Genomic DNA, 17,661 nt, shown 5'->3' with positions numbered 1-17,661 from the left:
AATTAACTCCAGGGTTGTTTCTCTGTACAAACAGCTGCTAGAATGCAAACTACCTTTCTGCTCTCAGCCCGTGTCACGTGGTGGATGTGAGTCCCTCCCCGAGACAAGGGGTGGGCATGCGTGTGCTGTCGGTGAGACCGCTCCGTCACCCTGGCCAATGTGGTCGCTTCAGGGATGGCCACATGTCCCTAGCTGGGCCAATAAGAGCGCCAGACTTTTGCTGAAATTATTGAGCAAGAGGTGTTTTTATACTGGATTTACTAAGCAGGTAAAATGCAAGCTGTAGCTGTTCCAGGCAGCACAGTGGGAACAGCCTGCCTGGAAAGGAAGCCAATATGGAAGAAAGCAGATAGAAACAGCTGTCAATGATTTTATAAGAGCGTCTGGCTCCAGCTGTACCTGGATCTCCTCTGATGCTATGCCGTTAAGTGAGCCTATAAATCTGTCTGGATTTAAATCTGTGACCTGGGTTCCTGTCCCCGGCAACCTAAACAGTCAGGACTAGCACAGAGGAGTAGGTCAGCTCCGCATCCTGTTCAGTTACTACTGACCACAGAAGGTAACGTGAAATGACACGCATGTGAGCTGGGCATTTCAAAGCCACACCCATGTCCTGGGTGTGTCTGCTAAAGCGATCCAACAGCCATGTACACAGCTGGAGCCGACTTAAAGAGCTCCTAGGAAGGCCCACCCTCTGGCTGAAGGTCACGTAAAGACATTCTGGAGAGAGAAACACCACACAGACATACAAACACACACACCCATTAGGCAAAAATACCACATGTTTTCTTCTTAGAGGAAATAACCACGAGCAAAGTATGGTTATGAGTCAGTAACTGACTATAATTAGGGGCTTTTTCCCCCAGTAATATCTGAATTAAGGCCGAAAGCATCAGCACAGCACAGCAGTTGGTGAAGAAGTAGCCGCATCTTTCTCGATGTTCCCCGTGACTCAATCCGTGAAGAACAGGCCCCTGCAGGTCAGAAAAAAGGTTTCCTAGGAGAATTTAATACCAAACTCAGTGGGAGTTCCCTCCTCTCCATCAGAGTCAAAATAATCCTACCTTTAGATCTTCCACTTTGGGGCTCAGCACAACTCCAGCATCTACTCCAGGTGCAGACATGGCACCGCTCATCAAGCCATGCTGTGGTAGGCGTCCCACATATAAAGTAGAGAAAGATGGCCACAGATGTTAGCTCAGGGCCAGGCTTCCTCAGCAAAAAGAGGAGGATTGGCAGCAGATGTTAGCTCAGGGCTAATCTTCCTCAAAAAAAAAAAAGAAATAGAAGTCATTTTAAAGACCACTGTGTGTCCCTCCCTAATTGCATCCTGCTTTCCACTCACTCCCTGGAGAATTAACCACTATCTTGACTCTAATGTTAAGCATTCTTTTGCATTTTTAAAAAATAATTGTAGCACGAATGCATGTATCCATAAATAATATACTCTTGCATTTTGAAAGACTCAGTAATCAGCACACGCCTGGTCACGGAAGGAACAGGCAATATGGCCTCTTTTAGATGAAGGCTCCCAAGAAAAGCAAAGCTGAACAGTCTCTGAGTCACAGTCTGGCTTCCACTTCCGCTACTTCTGGTGAAGGCTGGAGGGCCAGGTCTCGTCAGTGAGTCTTCAGAAACAGAGCTCGCCATCGTGGGGCACCAGGCATGACTGCAGTGTGGGCCGGGCGCGGGACATCCAGCCTTCCAAATGGACTATTGAGTATTTTCTGCTTCTAAACCCACGACTGATTGCCAGCTCTCAGGAGTAAGTGTAAACTGAACAATTCTGTGGGGTGAAATGAACGTCCTCAGCAGATCTAAGCAGCAGTGCATGCAGGCATTTCATCAGCATGTGGTCAAGACAAGCCAAGTCAAGAAGGTGACTCGAACCTCAGACGTGCGGTTCTCAGTTTGAAAGAAAAGGCAGTGAGATCTTGCAGGTGGCGGCACTCACCCTGTCTCCCGGGGCCACTCCTCCAGTCTGCACGGTTGGCCACGGCAAGCACAGCTCTCAGTCTAGGATCTTTCACCGTCCTCCGGGAGACTTCATCTCATCCTTTCTACCTGGATATCCTAAATCCTGTATCCCATGTCTGTCTTTGTTCATTCTCTCATTTCTAGCAGAGTACATCCTACCTGAGATGAGCTTCTTGAGCAAAGTTGCCTGAGACATAAAGATGCTGAGACTTTGTGTGCCTGTAGTTTTCGCACTCTTAAACTGAAGTGATAGTTTAGGGCTAGAATTCCAAGATGGAATAATTGTCCTTCACAACTTTGAAGGCACTGTTCTGCTATCTTCTTGCTGTCAATGTTGCTCTTAAAAAGTCGAAAGCCATTTTCGTTCCAATCCCTTTGACTTATCTTTTTTTCTCTTTGGAAGCTTGTAGAAACTTATTTGTTACCACTGTCATGAATTTTCACAATGTGTGCCTTGTTGTAAGCCTATTTTTATCCATTTTGCTGTACATTTAATGGACCCTTCCAGTCTGGCAACTTAGATCCTTCAATTCAGGGAAATTTTCTTAAATTATTTTTTGGTGATTTCATCTCCTTTGCTCCCTCTGTCCTTTCATTCTGGAGACTCACATTATTCAGATATTGGATCTCCTGAACTGATCCTTTAATTTCCTTATATTCCCATTCTAGTTTCCATTTGTGTATTTTTTTACTGTACTTTCCAGATGATTTCCTTTTCTTCTATTGAGTTTTTAATTTCCAGAAGCACATGTTTGGCCTCTGAATGTCTCTTTTTCATAGTCTCTTGTTCCTTTATCCGAGATGCAGTGTCCTCTCCTTTCCCTCCGAGGATTTTAATAATAGGTTCTTTTTTACCCTCCCTTGTCTATGCAGTCTCTGAGTTGCTGTTATTTATTTGCTTTTTTCATCCGAACCTACCATGAGAGAGACTTTTCTCAAATATCTAGTACTTTTTGGCCATCTACTCACAATAACCAGTAGAGAAGAAAAACTCATTGAAAGCTCTGAGCTTATGACGAGCTTTGTCAACTTTGAACTTCACTGTAGCATTGTATGGGTGGTGCCTTTTGGAGCAAAACCCTGATGTCAGGATATTTGGGTCTTTCCTCTTGGGCTGATCAGTCTCTCAGCCTTCCATCTCCTGCCCAGAGGGGAGAGCCCTGGGCCAGTGTTCTGTGGGCCCGCTGGAGGACCAGGGCAAGTGGTCCCTTCGTTCTGAATGTAGCGTGCATATGGTCACGTCGTCTCTGTTTTAAAATGGTACAGTGTTGACGTGATATACTGCCCACACCCACAAATAAACTGAAGTACCCCATCCAAAGGCCCTCTGGTCTATCCTATCAGAGATTAAAGCTTCAGATCTCTGCCATGGCGGGTAAAGGGCAGACCTGAGTGACAGGGCAACATGGCTTTACCGTGTACAGCTTTTCAAGCTCAGATTCTGCACCGGCACTTCTATTGCTCCAGTTAATTTGTTCCCACTGACAGCTGAAAAGCTCCACACAAATGCTGAAATGTGGTTAACACGAGTGTTTAAATTAAGCCATTCTGCAAATGCCGTCTGCAGAACCACTCCTATAAACACCTGTGAGAAAGGTATGTGAACACCACCCCAGTCAGGGTGGGAGGGATAAAGAGTCCTTGGCTCGAAGTAGGAAAAGAGGAACTCCTAGGTTAAATGTTGTCTGGAAAAATCTCTCCCGTTACTCAAGTCTGTTCCATCTGTCATTGCTTCCTGTGCCTTCTGCCATCAAAAGGTCCCCCTGTGGTTAAAAAAGTTGCACCTGCTGCTTTTCTAGGGCTTTTTCTGGTTTAATATTCCATGTCCATCATAGACAGGGTTAAGATGTTTGTAAACATCATCTCATTTGTTCCTTATAACAATAGTCCTTTGAATTTGTGAGGTCGGGCACTATTACTACCTTCTACAGAAGTGAAAACTTAGGCTCAGAAAGGTCGCATGACTTGTCAAAGATCAGACTACATGTAACAAGTAAGGCTGGGGTTAGAACCCCGACCTTCTGCCCCGAAGGCACCGTTGTCCACTGGGCAACACTGCCTCAATTAGCAGCCTACTTGGGACATAGCCACTGAAATTTTCACAAAATAATTTTAAGGAAAAGACAACTTACCATCGACCTTGAACAAAGATTGAGATCACTTCTCACAATCTGTGCCTTTCCTGGGAGGCAGAAATACAAATGGTTCATTTCAAGGAGCTGGAGCTTCCGCCTTTGAACATTAACATTGGAGCCACCACACGATGTGGTGACTGAGGTGACAGCTGCTCAGTGAGGACTTATCCTGAAGACAATGAGTGTGACTTCATGGCGAAACAGGAGCTCAAACAGGGAGTTTCCACTTTCCTCTGTGCCTCAGTCAGCCCAGCTTTGTGCTAATGTCCCACTTCTTCATTTCCACTTAGCATAGTCAGCACCAAGTCACAACTGTGATGTCCTTTGCGTTTTACTTAATTACAAAGAATACTATTAGTATTGAGAAAAGGCACTCATTTTATGGAGCTTCTAAATCTCTGGCTCCTGGAGTTTGACTATCTGGATCATATTAAAGATATAATATATGCCTAGAAACATCTAATGAACAGAGCATGTCTCAAAAGTCATGTGTAAATTACATTTTTTGGAACTTGGAATATATTTCCCCATAAGGAAATTGTACTGTGCTTTTTAAAGGCATTACTAAATAAAGAAATAAATGGATAATTAAGTTTCCAGGTCAGCACACAAAAGCCTGTTGGGCTAGTATTTAACCCGTAACATACCCAAAATATAATGCTAATGTTGGTGTTTCAGATACGCTTGGTTCTGAGAACTAAATACTGTTTTTATAGGAAAACACATTCTCTAAGTGGAAACACCTCTGATGCCTAAACAAAATAAGGAAGGGCAAGAGACCTAACATTTAGTCTTTTTGTGTGTAAAGCTTGGTACTAGGTGTTTAATGTATGTTAGTTCATTCTGTCTTCGGGGCAGCATTTTGAAGAAAGCATTAAGGAAAATGAGCCTCAAAATGGTTAATAATATTTAACGTGCACCAATAACACGTTCAAAGACATGTAAGTAAAAGTGGCAGACCCAGAATTTAAACCCAGGTTTATCTCAGCCTGTTCTTTCTACTAAGCTTAGGAACCTCGCTAGATTTATAGCCCAAATATTCTGAATTGAGAACAACTTGTTCCCACTGGGGTGCCGTAGGGGTGAAATGAACAAAGGTTAGTATTCCGGTCTAGGGCAGCGAATCTCAAACTTGACCATGCATCAGAATCACCTGGAAGGCTGTTAACCAAGATTGCTGGGCCTCACCCACTGTGTTTTTTAATTCAGCAGGTCTGAGTGAGGTCTGGAAATCTGCATTTCTGACAAGCTCCCAGGTGATGCTGATGCGGCTGGTCCAGGGACCACACTTTGAGAATTCATTAAGGCTTCCCTAATAAGTCATCTCAACAAATAGCCAATCCCGGAAGCAATGACCTTCATAGCTGGTGACAAGGGGTGAAATTCACTTAACTCCTGAAGATCTGTAATTATGATTAGTACCTACGGGGAGCTAGCAGGTGAGGTTGCTGCCATGGAGAGACAACCTGGAAGGGAAACAAATGTTCTCAGCAAGGTTGCTCTCCATGCATAATTTCATTTTCTCCATAGAAAGAAAGAAGCAAACAGGACAGAAAATGAAAGGACATGTGTGGCTTTGAAGATAGAAGCAATAACGGGGCAAGGTGGGAACAGCATGATGACTATAATACAATTGAGTTTCTATTTTTTCTCAATGCCTCCAGAGAAGCTTAATCAGTCAACACGTCTTTGCAGGGTCCTTGCAGTGTGCTCAAGTAGGTTGTACGGGGCAGGGCTCCTGACCTCCGACAGGTTACAGTGATGCTTCATGATCCATTTCTTGGGGAAGAAAGCATGCCCCAAAGTGAAATTCCCAAGTAAGTAAAGCTAACTCTTCAAAATACTTAAAATGCATTTATTTGAAGTGTATTTTTTTATCTTAAAAATCTTTCTGAAATCTACACCATCCTCTGATTTTAAACAGAGAACATAAAACACGGTTTAAATTTTTCTTGATGATTCTAGGCAGACATCACAGGTATCTATTTTTAGAATATTAAGTAATGACCACAGGACTTATTGAGGGGTATGTGGCTGTCTGCCCTGCATCAGAGGATCCAAGTTTAGTCTTAATATTTGAATGTTTTTCATTCTTTACCAATTTTCACCTTATTTTTGCTTTCATTGTTCCAACTTGCAATAGTTCCACATCACCTCTTCTAATACGCTGATTCTTCTCTGCTATGGATTAGAAAATGTATACTTTGTAAGAAGCAAGTTGGGGCCGGCCCGGTGGCACAGCGGTTAAGGTCACACGTTCCGCTTCGGTGGCCCAGGGCTCACTGGTTCAAATCCCGGATGTGGACATGGCACCTCTTGGCAAGCCATGCCGTGGTAGGCATCCCACATATAAAGTAGAGAGAAGTAGCTCAGGGCCAGTCTTCCTCAGCAAAAAGAGGAGGATTGGCAGCAGATGTTAACTCAGGGCTAATCTTCCTCAAAAAAAAAAAAAAAAGGAAGCAAGCCAAAGAACATAACTCTGAGTGAGGGCCTGAGTGTCTTGCCTATGAATCAAGTGAGCTTTAGGTCCTGGCCTTTCTGAGTGCATTTCTGACAAGCTCCCGGTGACGCTGGTGCTGCTGGTTCCAGGACCACACTTCTGAGAACTCATTATGGCTTCCCTAATGAGTCATCTCTACAAATACAGATATTTCTTCCTCTTCCAAATTATTCTCCCAGTGGGGGCTAGTTTGAAGGCTTCCAAACTTCCAAATATACCTTCACTTTGAAAGGATGGCTGGCCCAATCCTCCCAGCTCTTCTTTTCTCCTTCTGGACAAGCCCCTTTAGGACTCTGGTTTCAACTTCTCAAATTTTCCAAGCACCCAATATAGGACCATACTCCCCAGCCCAAAATTTGTTTCACCTATTTATTGGATGAATAAATAAATAAAGGATGTATAAACACACATGTATTATTGAGCTCTCCTATAAACCAGGTACTATTTATATACTTTCATTTATCTTCTTTAATCCTCACACCCACCTTATGAGTGAGGGATGAACAGCCCATATCTCAAGCTGAGGAAACTGAGATTTGGGGAGATTAAATGACCCACTCATTCAAGGTCATAATTAGTAAATTGCATAGCTGAGATTCCAACTCAAATCTTCAGACCCCAAGGCCAACATGCTTTCCATCAGACCACAGCTACTGCCCCCTTGAGAGCGAACAGAATATTGGGATGCAAGGAATGATGGCAATTTATAGTTTTTTAAAAAGACAAACCCACGGCAAGCGTAATGGCCCGGCTGCCCCACGCCCACCCCTATGGCAGTCAGAGTTCTTTCCCACCCCATACAGAATCCTCAGACCATTTTCAACTTAGTGTCTCTAGTAGCCAGAGCTGGTCAGTTGGAACAGGCCCAGAGTACAAACCCCTATGCTTTAGCTTCACTTATTTGGAAATTCCATTTTGTGGTACCCCACGTAGAAACATTCCACCTAGAAAGTGGAAAACAAGATGCAATTTGAAAAGGCAGATAGATAACTTTGAAGAAGATACACATTCAGCAGAACTGACAAATTATACCTTATCCTAGATCAGTGGTTCTCAACCATGGGCAATTTTGGCCCCCAAGTGGACATCTGGGAAAGGCTGTAGATATTTTTGTCGCCATAACTGGCATCTAGTGGGGAGAGTCCCAGGATGCTACAAAACATCCTACAACGCAGAGACCACTCACCCTCCCCTACAGCAAACAATGATCCAGCCGTAAACGTCATGTGTGACACAGCGGAGAAACCCCGCCCTCGATCACAGCACATGTCAAGGAGGGAGAAGATCCTAGCTTCTTGCAGATTCCTGCTGCTTCTCTCACTTTAGCAAAATAAAGTTGAGGAACTGAAACCACAGGTTTAGGGTCTATTTCTGGCTTCTCACACATATATGCAGAGGTCACACCGGTTTCAGTGACAGCTGGCTGCACGACCCTTCTGTTTTCTTCCAGCCCAGAGGACCTGAAGCAACATAAGATGCTACCCACAGAGCCTGTATCAACATGGCTTTTGGCTTTGCTCTCGCAGCTTCTCTCCATTCAAGACAACAGTAAAGGATATCAAAAAGAAAAGGGAAAGGGAAGGGGTGAGGGGAACAGTAGACCAGAACCACCAGAGCCGGCCTGGTGCTCAGTACACGCACATTGACGTGACGCTGTGACAGCTCCCACAGTCCTCTTGTTCCTACTACTCTTCCAAGTGTGGTGTCCAGAGCAGCAGAATTGGCCCCCCCAGCATCTCCTTAGAACGGTAGAATCTCAGCCCTGCCCAGACCCCCTGACTCAAAATCTGCATTTTAACAAGATGCCTGAGCGATTCGTATGCGCACGCATGTTTGAGAAGCACTGCTCTAGGGTTTCCAAAAGGCGAAATAAAACTGCAAAGTGAACAGCTGCAAAACAGATGCAAAGCGAGTCACGTGGTGTAACATATGACTTCGCCAGGGGATTTATGACCCTCTGTGGACAGTAGCTTGTAATATAGAAAACAGAAATTTGAAGGAATATGTGCAAAAGTAAATGCCACGTTACTTCCTTCTAATTGCCCTAAAAGAACCCCCCTTGGGTTACAGGAAATGGAGGGCCTAGCACCTAAAACAATTTCATGTACCCAATGAGTGCTCAAGCGTTCGGGTTTTTTTTCAATAGGGAACAAAGATGGAATTTACACTGCTCTTCCAGGAGATCATAGAGATTGATCTGATCAGAATTTCCTACACAGCATTCCACAATACTAAAATTTTGTAACAAGGAACAGAAAAGAGTCGATGTGGTATGTTTTAAAATAACCTAGGTTAAGGTGAATGGATCAGATTCAACTTCAGGTCCACAGTCAACTCACCCAGATTGGCTTGGCTTCATCCACGCAGGAAATATTAGCTCCCAGAAACTTTGCAAAGAAGAGCTTCAAGGAAAGCAGCAACCAGCGCTGCAAACCACGGCCTGAGATGCAGGGTTGCAGGCGGCCCTGACAACTGAGGCGGAAAGGGGAACAGAGCTGGGGGCGGAGGAGGGAGGAGTTGTAGGCGCACTTGTGGGTTAAGAAGCTGGGCTCACTACGGAGCCCGACCCAAGCCGCCAGGGGCTAGGTCCAGCCTGACTCACACACTTGCCTGCAGGACAGCCCTGGCGAAGGGGTTCAGAGGATAGTGACACGCAGTCCTGCCGCGTCTTCACACGGCTCCGAGGCTGTGGCCCGACTTGAGGTGAACAGTCGCACACGAGTGTGAAGACTCGGGGGCGCAGATCCAGGGGCGGCCGCTAGAGGGCGCGCTTGGACCCTTCACCGAAGAAACTGAAGGGGCTGAGCACGTTCGCTGCCGGCTTTGTTCAGCCCGAGCGCTGGGTTCTTTCATCACGTCCACGCCCTCGGCTGTCTGCACAGGCCGGCAGGGGATCAAATACCAGCCTCGAAGCCAGAGGACCCCGTGGCCCCTAAGTCACAAAGGGATGGGTGGCGTGCTGGGTGGCCCTTTAGAGCCCCTGATTCACCGGCACCTCCTCCCAGGCCTCCCTGGGGGCAGAAGGTCTTGGTTCGCTGATAGCAGGGGTCTGTCCCCCACTTTCCGAGGAGTCTGAAGCCCAGAGAACGATTTGGAGAGCCAGCAATAGAGCAGAGTGGAGAGAGAGGAAGGGCCTGAATGCTGCCAAATGCTCAGGGCTGGGTCAAGCAGCCTTCTTGCTTCACAAGCCAGGCACCTGAGGCCTGGGACTGCTCCCTGGGGAGGCCTGGCAGGAGTTGACACTACAAGAGGATCTGATTTGCAAGAAATCAAACACAGAGGGAAATGAAGCAGAGGTTTCTAGAGGCTGCCCCGCCTGATAGAGGAGTGTTCAGAGGCTACTGAACTGTTGCCACTGGACATTTTTCACTGTGGAGTGAGGACCAGATAAAGGATGACGAAGCAAGCAGGAGGAAGTTGCTCCTAAAATGTTTCTCGAGAAATTCTGAGCCGATGGATCACAATCCTGCCCAGGGCGGGGAGACCCTGGCACTTTCACAGAGAAGAGAAATCACCCAACATTCGTGAGCACCCCTCCAGGCACAGCACTTAAGACTTTGTATGTTCTCTTGTCAGTGACTTAACAGGGCCAGTGGGGCAAATATAAATGTGCCCATTTCCCTAATGTGGACACTGAGCCTGGAAGATGTTAAGTAATTTGCCAGGGTCAGCTGGTAACAAAGTGGCAGAGCTACAATGCTTGTTTGATTTTTTGTTTGATTTAATTTATAAATAGGTAATACGGTCACATGATTCAAAAATCATAAAGCATAGAAAAGTAGACAATAAAAAAGTCCCCACTGACCCCCAGATATCGTTCCCCTCATTGCTTGTCTCCTTTGCCGCACACACAGGTGACTACCATCATTTCTTCCTTGTTGTACACTTTTAGCATTTCTTTAAGCAAATACCGGTTCATAAAAATAGATATTCTTTTTTTTCCTCCATTTTTACACAAAACATGACATACTATACATAGTGCTCTGTGCCTTGCTTTTTTCCTTTAACAAGATTATCTTCTAGATCTTTCCAGATGGGCATATTAAGAGCTTCCTCATTCTTTCCCTTTTACAGCTGCGCAGTATTCCATCGTATGGACATACCGTAGTTCATTAACCAGTCCTCTGTTCTTCCATATTGGGTTGGTTCCAATCTTTTGCTGCTATAAACAATGTTGCAATGAATAGCTTTGTACCTACATCATTTTGTACATGCCAGAGTCGGAAGCCCACAGCTTTTTAGCTCTAAATAGTTTATGTTCCCTCTGCTCCAAAGCTGACACAGGACTGACTATATACACCAGCTCTGATGGATAAATTCTTGTATCTCTGTCCTCGCCACCCTCCCCCCTCCCCCCCCCCGCCATCTTCCTATTTTCCTTTTCTAGTTATGAAGCCTGTTCGTGTTTGAAACAGCTATGGAGACTCTGGACCGAGAGTCCTTGCCATTTTATCTCTTTCTGTGGTTGCTTCACTTCATTCTTTAAATGCCAATGTGACTGCAGCTGGGCTGTACTGGAGATAAAATCGGCAGATGTTGTTCTGCTTAAACATGGAATTTCTGCTACCGGTTGGATCACACTGTTTCATTCATGTGCCAGGGAAGTTCAAATCCCGCATACCTTTGCCTACACCGGGCTTGGATCCCAGCTCAGAAATGGAAGGGGGATCAGCTGGAGCAGCCTGTTCCTGCAGGAGGCAGAACCTACCTCCATTTCTGGCTGTTGACCCAAAGGGACATTAAGTGATGGAGGCAACATCAGGTAGCCCCGACGACATCTACCTTCCGGGAAAGACAAAATGCGTCACCCAAGCTTTCATCCTTGTCATGTGTAGTCAACTTATCTCTTTTTATACTTAGATTTTCAAGTTCACCTTTCAAGTTATCTTTTTCTCTCTCAAAACAGGGTCCGGCAGCTAGAATGCTTGGAAAAGAACATGTGAAGGTGGGTTGTTTTTTAGGGGTGTGATTCCAACGACCATCTGCGTGGTTAGCGGAGATGGGTTCACCCTGTTCTGGAGGCAGCTCAGTCCACGGCCCCCGCTCCTGAGTGCTTCCTGCAGCCGCTGTGTTGACGAATGACAGAAGGCCCAGGTGCTCCTTCTAAAAGGAGATTTGCGGACACACCAGATATTTGCAGTGCAGAAAAAGAGATTAATTCAAAGTGACACAAGCTGTGATATAGGTAGAGAAGTATGCCCAGGGTCTCACTGAGCTCAGAGAAGGGGACCTAACCCAGAGCGGGGAGAGTGAGAGGTGGGGCAACAGAAAATAGCATGAACAAAGGCCCAGCCAGGGGAAATCGTATAGTATGCTATGATCAAAATGTAATGTATTTTTTTAAACACTTGAAAAAGTAAATAGCAAGCTAATAGCCCACATGGAGCGAGTTTGAAAATTCTTAATATTTAATTTAAATGTTAGCCATCCCTTCTGTTCTGACTTGAATTAGATTGGTCGTTGGTGACAAGCTCATCCTTGTCCTCTTCACCAACCCCGGGAATGTGTCAGGCAGACAGAGTTCCAGGCAAGCCTTTCTCAACTGCTGCAGCCCTTCTGTCTCATATCTCTGACCCATGACTGTTTTCTGTTCATCATAAACTTGGCCTTTTTAAAACCACCACCAGCACTCTGAACTCATACAGTTCCTGTATCTTTCCTTCCGGTAGTCAGCTCTGAAAGGACAAGTCAACAGCCTTCTGGAAACCCGTATGACAGCCCTTTTCCCCTGAGAATAGAGACCCTGGAAAAGTTACAAAGCCTGAATCACTCTATAAATGCATCGTGGCAGCATTATCACCAGAATAATGATCACCCTCGTATCTCCGGGTTTTAGTTGATCTGCCAATGTGGTTGAGAAATGCATGTATCAGAGATTCTCTTCAAACCGTTGTTTTACAGCTGGTCTTCCGATAATAACAATGCCAGTAACAGTAGCTAACAAGTATATAAAGCTCACTGTGTTCCGGGTACTGTTCTAAGCTCCTTGAGACTCACTCCTTAAAGGTTCCATCTCTTTAACCCCCAGACATCCTCTCTAAAGCCGGACATGCTGCCTAGTTAAGATTCAAGTGCCCTTGGGTTCAAATCCCACTGCCGCCTACTATTTTTGTAAAGTCTCTGACCCTCAGTTTTCTCATCTGTGAAGTGAGCGTGATAATACCTTCCTTCCAGAAGTAAATGAAATAATAGAGACTGAAGCAGCTGACACATAACAAGCTCACAATGAATGTCAGTTACCGTCTACACAGCTGATACTTTTATTAGAAATGCTTCTATTTTCAAATAATTCAAGCGAGAAGACCTAACAAACGTTTTCCACAAAGATATAAAGTAATCTTACCACATCATTCCTCAAAAAAACAGAAGGAAAATCTATGGACTGTGTTTCCTCCTCTGGGGCCTAAACTTCTTAAGCAAGTCTCTGATATAAGAGAAAAAGTATATGAAAGCAAGCCCAGTGCCAGTTAGGGACATCTTTCCTAATCTGGACTCTACTCACTCAGGGCTTCCTGTCCCCCCCACACACACCCCTCCCCCCTTGAAATCATCAGAAAAGGAAAGAAACGCTTGAGCTCTGAGATCCTGTCCAATTTTAGCTCTAGGTGTTAGGGTCATGTGGAAGTGGCAGGTTTTTGAAATGCTGACACACTGACACTTAAGCACATGGCTGGATCCTGTTATAGCTCAGAGAAAGGGTATAAAGAACTTGGCCCTAGGTGAGAGTTCCAAAAATGAAACAATGCCTAGCATGATGTAAGTGGTGAGGCTTGGGGATGGAAAGGCTGGGGCTTGCGACTCAGCTTCACCCTTCTCAGCCGTGTGACCTTGGGCAGGGATGAATAAGGTATTGTCCCTTTATGCTCCATCCCTTTGCTTGCCTGTAAAGTGGAGATGACAGCATCCCATTCACAGCAATGTTGTGCTGCTCGGCAACTGTGCAGTCCTTTCTCCTTTATGGTCAAAGGCTTACTCCACGTGGATCCATCGGGATTCCCAGCTCAGCCAAGCGGCAACCCTGAACACCTAATAAATTGTTAGAAATCCACTTCCATATCCACTTTGCTTTTTTTTAAGGGATCTGTGTTGGAATTCTTTTCGGGCTCTGCAGCATCTATCTGCCTATGTAGAAGGAACAGTTTTCCTTCTTAGCTCCTACTCAAACAATTTTAACTCAGCTGGCATCTATCACACCGACCATGGCAGAGCGGTCACCCCATCATGCTCTCTGCTTCCAACTTCTTTTTGTTTCCAGCAGTGACAGGCTTTCATCTTTCTGGAAAATGCCTCCATCTCCAATTGGGACTACCGCAGTCCCTTGCCGGGGCTGTCAGTCTCTATCTATTTCCTACCCCTTGGCCTTTGCTTTCTCTTGCATTTCCTGAGGCGTTTCCCTCTCCTTTCAATGACTTTCTGGATTTCTCATTCGCTTTGTGTTGTTTTTCCTTTGCTGCCTCTTGGGGACCAACATTGAAACCCCACTCCCTCCTTTTTCCATTGCTCATCCTGCTATTTTTGTTCCCTCATCCCTTCTCTCAAAGTAACACAAGAAAGAAATGCCTTAAATATACCTCGCAACCATTTAACTGGACGCATGATGATTAAGAAATATAGAGCAACTAGATCTGCAACAATATTGTTTTATATCTACATAATAACATATTAATTACTATTAATTCATTAACTAATACTAATTAATTATATATACATAATAATACATAAACACAAAACAGAATGATGAAATTATTAGCATTAAAAACTTCAATAAAATCACATCCTGATAGAAATAACAAGTGCTGGAGAGGATGTGGAGAAAAGGAAACCCTTTGTGTACTGTTGATGGGTCTGTAAATTCGTGCAGCCACTATAGAAAACAGATTCTTCAAGAAATTAAAAATAGAACTATCATGCGATCCAGCCATCCCACTTCTGGCTATTTATCCAAAGAAAACAAAACCACTAATTCAAAAAGACATGTGCACCCCCATGTTCATTGCAGCATTATTCACAGTAGCCAAAACATGGAGCTTAAGTGTCCATCGACAGATGAATGGGTAAAGAAAATGTGGTATATATGTATATACAATGGAATATCATTCAGCCATAAAAAAGAAGGAAATCGTGCCATTTGTGACAACATGGATGGAGCTTGAAAGCATGATGCTAAGTGAAATCAGTCAGACAAAGACAAATACTGTATGATCTGATTTATATGTGAAATCTAAAAAAATCCAAAACCAAGCTCATAGATGCAGAGAAGAGATTGGTGATTGCCCGAGGCAGTGAGTGGGAGGTGGGCAAAATAAGTGAAAGGTAGTCAAAAGGTAAAAAATTCAGTTATAAAATAGATAAGTCCTGGGGATATAATGTACAGCATGGTGACTATAGTTAACGATACTGTATTGCATATTTGAAAGTTGCTAAGAGAGTAGATCTTAAAAGTCCTCATCTCAAGAAAAAAACATTTCGTGACTACAGTATGTTTGGTGACAGATGTTGACTAGACTTATTGTGGTGATCATTTTGCAATATACACAGATATTGAGTTATGTTGTACACCTGGAACTGATATAATGTTATACGTCAGTTATACCTCAAATAACGTCTTGATAAAATTTTAAAATAATAAATATATCAACACCATTTTATGCCATTTTACACTCACAAATGGTCCAACCCAGTCAACACTGTAAGGAAGCCATGCCTGTTTCTGCAACCCTACCAGGTACCATCTAAAATGAACCTTTTTCTTGGTCTTAGTTCTTAACCACTTTCTTCAACTCCTCCCTTATGCTTAATTTCATGCAGGTCCAAAGGTCAGAGGCAAGACCACATCTAAGGGAGGCAGGATCCAGAAGGAAATAGTATGAGAACGGAAACAAGTTTTACTAAATTCAGAATTCAGGGGCCAGAACAAAAGAAGTTAGTTTCAATTTCTTTTGAATGACCGGAACCTGACCCTTCTGCTTGCACGGTCTGGTAGGTCTCTGTATTAGGAGGGCTTTCATTTCCTATCCTCAAGGGCAAGAAGTGAAGGGTTCTAGGTGATTGTTCCAGAAATATTGATGCATCCAGGACTAGCCTGATCATAAAGCGTGTGCTGTGCGGATAGGTCAAGGCCCTTAAATGGACCAAGTCAGCGTGGACATCACTTGATTTCATGTGTGTTTTCTGGAGCCACCCTTCAGATTAATACAGTCATGTGTCGCTTAACGACAGGGATACGTTCTGAGAAATGCATCGTTAGGTGATTTCATCATTGTGCGAACATCACAGAGTGGACTTACACAAACCTAGGTGGTATGGCCTACTGCACACCTAGGCTACATGGTATAGCCCGTTGCTCCTAAGCTACAAATCTGTACAGTGTTACTGTACTGAATACTGTAGGCAACTGTAACACAATGGTATTTGTATATCTAATAAAAGACAAAAAGTGGTACCCTGTACAGGGCACTTAGCATGAATGGAGCTTGTAGGATCGGAAGTTGCTATGGGTGAGTCCGTGAGTGAGGGTGGGTGAATGTGAAGGCCTGGGACGTTACTGGACACTGCTTCAGACTTTATAAACACTGCACACTTAGGCTAGACTTAATTTATTAAAAAACACTTTTGACTCTTTTGTGATAACACTTAGCTTAAAGTACAAACACCTTGTACAGCTGTACAAAAATATTTTCTTCTTTATATTCTTGTTCCATGTGACTGGAAGCACAATAGGTTTGTTTACAGCAGCATCGCCACAAACACACAAGTAGTGCATTGCACTACCACGTTATGATGGCTACGATGTCACCAGGCAATCGGAACTTTTCAGCTTCATTATAATCTTATGAGACCACCATCGTACATGCAATCTATCATTGACCAAAACTGTTAAGTGGCACATGACTGTACCTACCATGACATTGGCTCCTCCACAAGAATCTTTGTGCTCTAATTGGATATACTGCCTCCAATCCTTCCTCATTTTTCCTGGACCCTGGGACCCACCATTGCCCCATTCTCCATCCCATGGACAGTGTTCTCATTCTACTTGCCTTCCATATGGGACCCTAACCCCAGGCGCAAAACACACACGTGTGCACACTTGCACAAGCTTCCCTCTTCCCCCTCTGAATTCTTTGCACCCAGCCCAGGTAGCTGTTCAATTCTCTTCTACCTAAATATTGCCTTGTGACAATCTTCCATTGTTAAACAAAACTAGCATTTATGGCCTATTTTGTTCTTTCCCTTGTCACAAGACTGTGTCATGGCTACCTTCAAATCCTCCTCAATACCAACAGCAAATGCCCTGCTCATGGCAAGTGCTTGACGGATTATTTGTGCTTAGTCAACTATTCATCTCTTGGATGGCTCTCTGGCTTTGCTGGGTTTTGCCTCTCTTTTTTCAGAGAGGACCTGGCAGTCTCTGAAAAGATAGCTGAAGCTTGAAAAAAGACGCAACTAACTAATGCCTTAGGCTTCCCGTAATCTGGGAGAGGAGAGGGCCTGCTGGCAGACCGTTCCCAACAGTAACTCCCTGTTTTAGTATATATCCACTGTGTATCTGGAGGCTGAAAGAAACAGGAGTTTCAGAAACAGGAGAAGAAAATAGGAAAGGCGATCAACAAATTCGGTAACTACAAAACATTTACTCAGACAGGCGTCCTCTCTTATCCTAGAGACCAGAAAGGAAGTCACTCCTCCCTTTGGAAAATAGGACTCCAATGCGGGGAGACACCCATGGCCTTGGCCCAAAGTTTTGGGAGGCCTAAATACGTGCTGTGTAGGAGACCTTATACACTAGAGGTGGCCCATAAACGATGGATGAATGAATCAATGAGAGAGAGAGAGTGGTTGGCAAGTGTTCTAGTCCATCGAGTCATCAACTTCCAGCTTCTAAACAAGCTGGATTTCCCTAGAGAATTACAGCAACTACAACATCTATTAAGTTCTAGGTTCAAGACATAGCCATTAAACTTTCCATGTATTAACTCATTTCATCTGCACAGTTCTTTGATGTAAATCCTTTTATTATCTTCATTTTGTAAACGAAGAAATTTAAAC

The 17,661-nt window shown here is 44.3% G+C and overlaps 1 long non-coding RNA gene across 1 annotated transcript; it reads right to left on the bottom strand.

The window, feature by feature from the left end:
* Nucleotides 1-764: 764 nt before the first annotated feature.
* On the bottom strand, nt 765-9,091 carry LOC139083248 (uncharacterized). The gene is made up of 4 exons (XR_011539804.1): nt 8,952-9,091; nt 4,110-4,446; nt 1,065-1,265; nt 765-974 (listed from the first exon to the last, which is right to left on the bottom strand). It is a non-coding gene; the product is annotated as an uncharacterized lncRNA (long non-coding RNA).
* Nucleotides 9,092-17,661: the final 8,570 nt, after the last annotated feature.

Source organism: Equus przewalskii, chromosome 1, assembly GCF_037783145.1.
Source record: "Equus przewalskii isolate Varuska chromosome 1, EquPr2, whole genome shotgun sequence".
Lineage (NCBI taxonomy): Eukaryota > Metazoa > Chordata > Mammalia > Perissodactyla > Equidae > Equus > Equus przewalskii.
This window is presented reverse-complemented; position numbering and strand designations above follow the sequence as displayed.